This window comes from Echinops telfairi, unplaced genomic scaffold (genome assembly GCF_000313985.2).
Source record: "Echinops telfairi isolate 266 unplaced genomic scaffold, ASM31398v2 ScPeMD7_18;HRSCAF=68, whole genome shotgun sequence".
NCBI lineage: Eukaryota > Metazoa > Chordata > Mammalia > Afrosoricida > Tenrecidae > Echinops > Echinops telfairi.
Window position 1 is genome coordinate 33,024,906 of NW_022103915.1, and position 9,353 is coordinate 33,034,258.

General features: G+C 55.6%; 1 protein-coding gene and 1 long non-coding RNA gene across 2 annotated transcripts in view; one reads left to right on the forward strand and one right to left on the reverse strand.

The window, feature by feature from the left end:
- Positions 1 to 4,813, forward strand: part of LOC123521411 — a 17,291-nt gene extending 12,478 nt beyond the window's left edge. Inside the window, exons 2-3 of the long non-coding RNA XR_006679849.1 lie at positions 4,220 to 4,374; positions 4,552 to 4,813. This is a non-coding gene — a long non-coding RNA (uncharacterized LOC123521411). The remainder of the gene's footprint in view (positions 1 to 4,219; positions 4,375 to 4,551) is intronic.
- RGS6 (regulator of G protein signaling 6) overlaps positions 1 to 9,353 on the reverse strand; it is a 611,147-nt gene that overhangs the window by 12,169 nt on the left and 589,625 nt on the right. The window lies entirely within an intron of this gene.

Below are 9,353 nucleotides of genomic sequence, written 5' to 3' on the forward strand. Positions count from 1 at the left end.
ACTCTTATCGCAGGGAGGACCGCTCCTGATCTGGGTCTGGAAGCAGGAGGCTTCTCAGGGTCATGCACATGAGTCAGAGAGAAGATGCCAGTCCTGAAGGCGGCTGCAGTGTTTTCCTAAGGACACTCCCTGCTTCCCAGCACCACCTGGGATGGCCAAACCCAGGAAGCACCGAGGAGCTCGAGAAATGGATCACCGAGCAGAAGCCGGCCTGCTGCCGTACTCCGTCTCTCCAGGCTCCGGAGAGCAGAGAAAGGGTTTCTCTGAGTCTATTTTAAAAACAAGCCGCTAAGAATAGCTACCCTCTACACAGTGGCTACCACGAGCTGGCCACTGTCATCAACAAACAAACACGTGCGTCAGGCACATTGTCAGATATGAGACCCACTCACCTGCCGGACGATGGTGATGATACCTCCCTGGGCAGATAGTGTTGGGAAGGACTTAAGGTAGGAGGGAGCCAAGGTCTACCTCTCGTGGGGAACATATCCTCACAAAGTGAGGGAGGAAGTCTTAGGGCTACAGGCGAAAAGGACCACTGGCAAAATGGTTACAAGCTTGGTTGTGACTGGAGGTTGGTGGGTGGATCCCACCTAGGGGCTCCCTGGGAGAGACACCTGGTGCTCGGCTCCACTGGAGATTACGCCTAGCAACCCCTAGGGGGCAGTTCTGCTCTGTCCCCTTCGGTTCCCCAGAGTTGAAACTGACGTGGTCTGGCCTTACAACAAGGACACACCCATTTCCGTGTCCCCCTGGGTGGCACTTGGCTAGGAACCAAAAGGCTGGCAGTTCGAGTCCCCCCAATGGCCTTGGGAGAGAGGCCTGCGGATGGACTTTGCCACGACCACAGACCCTGAAAAGCGTACGGATCGCAGGTCAACTGCCTCAGACAGCGCTGCCGAGAGGGATGGAGCCCCTGGAACGCGTGCTAGTCCCCTGTGGAGCACCTACTCGGCCGACCCTGTGGAAGCAGCTCATTTTCCCGAATCCTCTTCAGCTGTTAGCTTTCTTACACAGGTGGGGAAACTGAAGCTTGGGAGCTGCCCAGGCCAAAGCGCTAGTCAGTGGCACAGCTGGGAGGCACAGCCACCCCAGGCCTGGACCTGCAGGACGCAGCCCACAGGCCACCGTTAGGAGCCCTCGGAAGGGGTGATGATTGGTCTGATGAGCTCACCTGCTCCTCACGTCTGGCCTGCACGGTATAACTGAACAAACAAACAAAACCCTAAACTCACTGCCATCGAGCGGGTTCGCACTCCTCCTGCCAACCTGATAGGACAGGGTAGAACTGTCCCTGTGGGTTTCTGGGATGGTACCTCTTTAACAGGAGTAGAAATCCTCCTCTTTCTCTCTCTGAGTGGCTGGGGGTTTTGAACGGCTGGCCTTGCAGCTAGCAGCCCAATGTGTAACCTACGGCATCACCAGGCCTCCAGCCCTGTACGGTAGGCACCGTTCTATCCATTGGGTAATATAACAACTAGTCCAGTGACTTACATCCCATGGTGAATTAAGAATTCCATTGGCAGCTGCTTATTTCTGACTTGGTCTGGCCCTCTCGATTTTGTGGGCACTAAAGGGATGTTGTTCTCTGGGGACCAAGCGAACAAGGTTTCCACAGTGGATGAGAACGCAGGTGGGGGAAACGTTGCTGCCCGGTTTTCAGTCGCCTTGAACTCTGGGTGGCTGGCTGTGCTCAGTCACTCCCCAGCTTCTTACACTTTGGTGACACCACAGTGAGGTAACTGGCTACTGACACAGGAAGGTGCCGCCTGGATGGCTCATAGCAGTCAGCCAGGAGAGACAATCAGACCAATACCACTCTCATGCTATCCAACAGGAGCCCTGATACCACAGTGGTGCAGCAGTGGGCTGTTAACCACAAGGCCAATGGTTCAAAACCACCAGCCACTTTTCGGGAGAACGATGAGGCTTTCTACTCCTGCAATGAGTTACAGTCTCAAAAATCCACAGGGGCCAGTTCGATCCTATCCCACAGGGTTGAGGTGAACCAGCATCGACTGGATGGCAGAGAGTTTGACAGCTCCATTACTGTCCGCTTTGATCAAAACTTCTATAGATAAATCCTGATCCAAAGGGGGAATAAGCCAAACAGAATTCCACGTTCTCATGGCCCGCAGGTGTTCTGGAGCCATGGGGAGGAACCCCTTAACCTATTGCCTTGAGATAATCTTTAAACTTTAAACCAAAAGTATGCCCTGAAGTCTTCTTTAAGCCAAACAATGGAAACCAATCCAAACTCACTGCTATCAGGTCGAATCTGACTCATAGTGATCATACAGCACAAGGTACAACTGCCCCTGTGAGTTTCGGAGATTGTCACTCTTTGAAGGAGTAAAAAGCCTTGTCTTTTTCCTAGGGAGGAGCCGGTGGTTTGGAACTGCTGACCTGTGGTTAGCAGCCCAATGCATAACCGCCAGGCCTCTGCGCTTAGCTTCATTCATACAGAATGTCTGCCTAGGGCTCGGTGTTCTTTTAAAGAACCGCACACGGGATCACAGTGACAGCAGCGAATCTAAAGGCTGGATGGGAGACCTCGAGGGCAGTTGTGTGTATGTTGACAGGGAGGGACAATTTGAGAAAGGTAATCAATGTGCTTGAATGGTACGTGTAGAAGCTATTGCATTGGTCTATGCTCTACTGGGCACAAAAATAAAGGAATCGTTAAAAAACCAAACCAAACAAGCACCGCCCTCATGCTGGGGTAAGACCCATCGACCGCACCCAAAACCTAACAGAAGCTGTTGTCCTCAACTCAATCCTGGCTCAGTGACCTTCAGGATGGAGATGAACTGCCACCTAAGGATCCCCACGCTGTGACCTTTACAGCAGCAGCCACGTCCTCCTCCTGTGGAGCAGCTGGTGGGTTTCAATCGCCCACCTTTTGGTTAGCAGCCAAGTGCTTTATTCATGTTGCTATTGGGTTCCCTGGCTCCTGGTCAGACTGTGAGAGCACATTTCCAGGGGTGGTGCCGAAATGAAGGGGTTCTTGACACCAAAACATGAGTGAGGTTGCGGAAGGGCATCTGGGGCCTCTGATCTCCTTACTCCACGCACGCTCTTTCTTGGTGATTCTGCTCATGACGTCCCCCAAAGCCAGACTGCAGGCTAGGAAACCAGAGGGTCTGAAAGGCCGTCATGGTCCCAGAACCCTCCGTGCAGTCTGTGGGGGTGGACTACGATCACTCCCACAGGCTGCTGGTTGGCTTCTTTGCGTAGCTAGCATTATGGATCCGGAGAACCTTCCAGTATCTTTCGGGTCGGGGACCCATCAACATTTCCCTGCTATCCAAGATGCCGAGTCCAAGATTGAGTTGAACTTTGTCTTGGACGATCCGTCTCCGTGTCTCAACCTCATCTGGCATGATGTAAAGGGCGCGCTCCCTGTCCTTGTTAGACAGTGAGCCTTTTCCCACTAGGCCTGGAGGGTTAGATGCACCCCATTCCGAATGCGAATTAGAAAGCCTGGGAGCACGGTATAAGCCAATGGCTCTCCATCCCTGTGAAAACTACCAGTGCAGCCGGGACCCCCATCTCCCCCTCTTCCAGCCAGCCTCCAAGAGTGCCTGCCAGAGATGTCAGTGAGAAACAGGCCTTAACAACCCTTGACTGGGCTTTCTTTAGCTTTAAAAAATATCTTATTAAAACTTTGCTGACTTTACGGGGATTACCATGATTGACGAGAGGCCAAAGAGAAATTGAAAGCAAAAGATGAGGTGTGGGGGTGGGGTGGATACTTATGCAATCCCATGATGAGTTGAAAGCCACCCCGGCGAGAGAAGACGGAATGTTGCTTGCAATTGGGCTGGTTCTCAGGGCAGCTGGACAGAATGTGACACAAAAGCCCTTCCCTGCCCCCGAGTTGGGTTGAAGACAGTCCCTAAGGCAGCTCTCAGGAGGAGGGGAGCTCCCCCGGGAGACAGCTTCCTGGTAGCCGGTGGCCTCCTGGACAAGGCTGAGATGTTTGAGATGCAAACTTGTCCACCCGGAATCTGCAAATGGCATGAGGTCAAAGCAAAGGGCTTGCTCATCTCTTCTGCTCTCACCCAATTTCCTTTCTGGAGGGGTCTGAGGCCCTGTCCTCGTGCCCAGGGGGCTCCACGCACGTGACCTCCCCCCACAGTGTGCTGTCCAGCTGTTCTCAGTAACCCAGTCTCTGTGCCCACGCGCCTGTGTCCTTCAGTCCCCGACTTCCTTTTAGACACCAGGGGAGAAAGCCCTATTGCCCAGAGCGCAGCAGCAGCAGCAAGTGTTACGAAGGGAAACCGGCAAGGATGAGGCGTGACAGGCAGTTGTTGCCCTTACTGCGCTTCCCTGGCTCGTCTGGTGTCATCATCTGGCCTTTTTCCCGTCAAGGTACAGTGGAATCTAGATCTTTGGGATTCTTTTCTTCCGCTCGCAGCACACGCCCACCCCTTGACCCAAACTCCTCTTCCCTGGCTTATTTAAAAGCTGCAAAAGGAATGACCATTGCAGCCGTTTGACACGTATGTACGTACGTACGTTTGACATGTATGTACGTATGCCGCTTAGGATCCCAGTTGGAAGAGATTGTGGAATGGAAGGCAGGCAGAACCCGATCGACTACACCAAACAGCGTGGCCACCGAGCTTCCGAAGGCCTTCACCGCTCCTCCAGCGGGCATATTCCACGGTGGGGGGCTACATTCCACTCGGGTGCAGTTGCCACCGTTAGAAACCCCCCCAGGAGCCACCTACCCGTTTGTTCTAGCTTTTGCCCTCTGGGGCGATCCAGCGTCTGACCCTCCACAGTTAAATCTCTGGGTGGCTTTGAACTTTGTGGGGGCTGCTGTTTTCATTGCTGTTGCGGGCTGTCAAGTGGATTCTGACTCATCTATTGAGACCCGTGGCCCGGAGTTGATGACGTAGACTCCCACTGCCCCAGAGGGCTTCTGAGGCTGTGAATCTTTACAGAAGCAGACTGCCTCCACTTTCTCCCCGGGGTTTGAATCACTGAAAGGTTTATAGTCATGTGGCTAACCAATGAGCCACTGGGGCTCCCATCACTGTCCTAGATTCCTGCTGTTCCAAGCCTGGAGGGCTCCCTCTCTTCGCTGCTTTCCTGGTGCCCCGCTGCTCCCAGGGTAGGCCCGGGCCAGGTTTCTTGCCTGACCTGTTTGTCTTGCTTGCTGCTGGCGGTCATGGAGGCAGCGGTCAACCCATGGCCCTCCCCAGGCACACACGCTGGCCAGGTCATGGGCCACCGGCAGGATCAGACGGCTGTGGTTGGAAGTGTGCTTTTGGAAGCAGGCCAGGCCTTTTTCCTCCTCGTTGGTCTTAGTCTGGAAGCCCCAAGGCAACGTCTTTAGCTGCGTAGCAGGCCACACACCTCCTGACATCTGGGTGGTGGCTAACCTGTCAGGTGCACTGACTGGGAGGCGAGGAGTCTATCTCCGAAGCACCACGTGCTCACTGGTCCTGCTTGTGGTTGCCCTGGGTTACTGAGTCAATTTGGATGTCTAGTGACTTACAGGACGGAGAAGAACCGGCCCATCTGGGTGCAGACCGCCCTGTGGTTTCTCCTCCACCACCCTTGCAGTTAGCGGCCATGCCCATCACTGCTGCAACAGAGGGGGCTTCGTTTATGCGGCCCTGCCTTCACCTTCACCCTCTGTGTTCTCCCTGGACAGAAGGGAGCCTGCGGCTGTTCCGGCGTGGGCACGTGGGGGCCAGGCGCAACAGTCTGCCTGCAGGAGCACAGGCTGAAGCATCCCATAGCCCCCCAAATCACTTTAAAAGGGAGGGCTCCGCTCTCCTGCTTGGGGGTGGGGAGGAGGTCTCGGCTCCCACACAGGGCTGCTGGTCACCTCCCAAAATAGATTCCTGTTCAAGCATCCGTTCGTGTGCCCCAGCGTCCCTCGCCGGGAGACTGGCATCCCTCACTGCCTGCCTGCCTACCAGACCTGGGCCTCTCACACAGCAGCTCCCCCCCTGGGGTCCCGGGAAGGCAGCAGAGGGGCTGGGTGGGGCCGCAGCTGCCCACAGCCTGTGTGTCCAAGGCTGAACCACAGAACCACTCTAAGTGGGCACCCAGGGGGAGGGCTGCTTCTGGCAGACAGGTTGAAGTGGGACCTGCAGCAAGAGGATAGAACGAGGTGCGGGAGGGGTGGGGGCTCCTCCTGGCAAGTAGGGACCAAGTGTTTCAATATTGACAACCTCTGATCTTTTCCAATAAATCTGATTTTCTCCTTCCCCTAGAATGTCTGAGAGACTGCCCCGCCCACCATAGGGAACCTCACGGTCATGTCTGTATCCCGTCAGCATAAGAAACCAAACCAAACCACCTCACTGCCATTGAGTCAAGGTTAGGACACCTAGCGATGCTACAGGAGAGGGCAGAACTTCCCCAGAGGGTTTCCGAGATGAAATCTTTACAGGAATAAGAAGCCTTATCTTCCTCCCCTGGAGCAGCTGGTGGTTTCGAACCGAGACAGGGATACGCTGGCTCCACTCGCCCTCCCAGGGACTGGAAAGAGTGGCAGCAGACAAACCGGGTGCAGTGATGCTGAGGTTTCAGATGCTCATGGTTCATTCCCTCCGCTGCCCGAGGACTGCTAAGCTCTCCCCACCCCCCACCAATGGATGGAGCTGGCTGGCAGCCTGAAGACCCTCTGCCCAACTGGCCTCACTTCCTGCACCCCCTCTTGGCACGGCGTTCTCTCTGAAGGGCGAGGACTGCTTACCTTGCTTACCCTGTTCTGTGGGAACCCCTGGCTCCCTCGGGTCTCAGGGCATGGGTGAGGCCGAGGGGTGGAGGGCTCTGAGGCTGTGGTCCCCTGTGGCCTTGTTAAGTCTTGTTCCTGTTAGCTACCACCCATGGCAGCCCCATGTAGGACTGAGTCGAACGGCCCCCTGGGGTTTCTTGGCTGTCATCTTGGCGAAGCCGATTGCCAGGCCTATCTTCTGTGGCACTGCTGGGCGGGTTTGAACCACCAACTTTTAAGTTAGCCCCACCTGCTGCCAGACAGTTGCTTCTGACTCAGAGTGACTGTCTATGGGGCTTCTGAGCTGCAAATCGGTAGGGAAGTGGATAGCCTTGGAGCAAGAGTGGATTTGACCCCCTGACCTTACTACCTCCCTCTCCTACCCACCCCCTTCCCCACCGCCCACCACCAAATTCTACTAGTGACATTTTCTAGGCTGGCTCTCGGGGCTCTGACAGGTGAGGTGCTGACACGGAGTCCTAGGCCTCACTGGTCCCCAAGGGGGCCAGGGCCTGTTGGCCATTAAAGCTGACCCTGTGCAAAGATGCGCAGTAGAATGGCCTTTGCTGGAGGTCCAGAAAACAGGTTTCTTTCATCCTTTGGGGACACTGCTGAGTCTAGGGATTCTAGGCTCATCCATTTGGGGGAAATGGCTGCTCCCCATAAAGAGCCAAGGAAAAGGGAAGTGACCTTCCCCAAAGGAGAGACTAATGCTGGGTAGGCCGGTGAGGCCAGTGTGGGCAGCGGCTTTCTACCGCGTTGCCGGTAGCCTCAGTCTTCTGCTTCTTCAGCATCTGGGCCCTGGCTGGGGGCTTCTCCTTGCAGCGCTGCCTGGAAGAGGGGGCGGCTTCCCGGTTCTCATTAGCTTTTCCTTGGCTTTTGGCCTGGGAGGAAGGAAAGGGAGGGAGGGAGGGAGGAGGGTGACAGCTGGCTCAGAGAGCTCCCTGGTCTCCATCTGACTTCCCAAATGCATTCCTTGGCAGGCAGGGCAGGAAAAGTCTGCTGCAGGGATTCCACCGGCCCTAAGCCCCACTCTCTTGGCTTCCGGCCCTTTGTGGCTTCAATTCCAAGGAGCACCTTGACAAAGCGAAAGGGGGAGGTTCTCCTGGGAGGTGGATGGGCACCTCACCCCCTTCTTCTCCGAAGCCTCCAGGGCTTGTGTTGGCCTGGGACCCCATTTCCCAGCTTTGTAGCCCATGGCAGCCTCAGGTGAATCTCTCCAGAGAGCAACGAGGCTTCAACTGAGTTGCTGAGCAAGGCACCCTGGGAGGCCGATGCCAGCATCTGTCAGGTCCTTGTGGAAGCTGCAGTTGGTTTGCCCTGAAACTGCTCCCCTACAGGTGGATGTTTTGAACCCTCCTGGAAGTACCACCGGAGAAAAGGCCTGGGGATCTGCTTCCATTAAGATTACAGCCAAGATGGACAGGACTACATGGAGATGCTCGTGGATACCACGAGGTCTGGCAGAGGGATAATCCTACTTACTTATGTGCCTGGGCTGCAAATAGATCCATGTGCATGGTGGATCAGGTGGAGCTGGTAAGGTGGACCTAACCAGACGCCTTGGGGGAGTGAGTCATTTGGCCTGGGGAATTGAAATCCTGGTCTTGGGGACTATCGAGGTCAATTGGCATAACATAGTCCACAGGGACAGTATTCTACTTTGGTGAGCAGTAGCTGGGGTCTTGCGGGTTTGCACAGGGCCACCTAAGAGCCACCTTCTGGAGCAATGAGGAGTGGAGATGACCAGAGGCTCAGGAGACAACTGGATGGATGGCTGTCAGAAGGCTGTGAAGCACAGCTCCACTGCCCGGGGACTAGGGGACTAAATGCGCCAGCTACCACTGCCCACTGCTCTGCTCAGGGGCATGGTGGAGGGTCCTGCACAGAGTTGCGGGAAAGATGTAGGACAAGGATCGAAGGCAGAGAAGGCCAGATTCACTGGTCTGGTGGGAGCCCCTGAGACTATGGCCCTTGGACACCCTTCAGACCTGGGGCTAAACCACCTTTGGGGAATACCTTTGGGGCAAGCAGTGGAGAAGCCTATGGACTGAATGGGGACACTCGTGCTTCCCATAGCCATTGGCCATGCAGGACCAAGGGGACAGGATGTATTTGCCCAGGCACGGCGCTCAGAGGACTGGAAGGGGCAGGCGGGAGGGACAGATGCAGGTGGGTGTACAGCCCAGGGGGGAGGCGGGAGGGGGTTTGCTGCATTGAGGGATGGTAGCTAGAGTCACGAGACAGGATGTGTGTAGACTGTTGAGCGAGGACTGGCTTGCTCTGGGGGTTTTCACCCAGCCCTCCCAGGACAAAGGAGAAAGAAGTTCTAAAAGCCTATAAGGGCAATCGGTAAAGCCGATGGCAAGAGGACACCGGCATTAAGCGGGTGGAAGAGAGCACAGCCCAGAAACACCCAAGGGAGCCATTCTGCTTGCTCACACTCGGTGCCCGAGAGCTGGCCACTAACAACCACCCACCCAAGAGAGCAGCCCCAGCCCCCACCAGATCCCTATTGTGATCTGTCAACCACAAAGCAGAAAGACAGCAGACATGCAATGCTGGTCTGGCTGCGCAGCAGGAAGTGGTCCTGAGCTAGCGGCTTCTCCCC